The following is a 720-nucleotide window of genomic DNA, read 5'->3' on the forward strand; positions in this document are numbered from 1 at the left end:
CTTTTTGGCATTGTTTTTATATAGTTTTTAGTAAGTTTAAGCTACTTTTGGGGATGTTTTCATTAGTTTTTATGTTAAATTCACATTTCTGGACTTTACTATGAGTTTGTGTGTTTTTCTGTGATTTCGGGTAAATTCTGACTGAAATTGAGGGATTTGAGCAAAACTCTGAAGAAGGCTAACAAAAGGACTGCTGATGCTGTTGGAATCTGACCTCCCTGCACTCGAAATGGATTTTCTGGAGCTACAGAACTCCAATTGGCGCGCTCTCAACAGCGTTGGAAATTAGACATCCAGGGCTTTTCAGAAATATATAATAGTCCATACTTTATTCGAAGAATGACGACGTAACTTGGCGTTGAACGCCAAGTACACGCTGCTGTCTGGAGTTAAACGCCAGAAAAACGTCATGATCCGGAGTTGAACGCCCAAAACACGTCATAACTCGGAGTTCAACTCCAGGAAATGCCTCAGCTCGTGGATTAATCAAGCTCAGCCCAAGAATACACCAAGTGGGCCCCGGAAGTGGATTTATGCATCAATTACTTACTCATGTAAACCCTAGTAGCTAATCTAGTATAAATAGAACATTTATCTAATGTATTAGAGATCTTTTGGCCACTTTAAGTCTTCAATATTTTCGGTCACTTGATCATGGAGAGGGCTGGCCATTCGGCCATGCCTGAACCCTTTACTTATGTATTTTCAACGGTGGAGTTT

Source organism: Arachis duranensis, chromosome 10 (assembly GCF_000817695.3).
Source record: "Arachis duranensis cultivar V14167 chromosome 10, aradu.V14167.gnm2.J7QH, whole genome shotgun sequence".
NCBI classification, from domain to species: Eukaryota; Viridiplantae; Streptophyta; class Magnoliopsida; order Fabales; family Fabaceae; genus Arachis; species Arachis duranensis.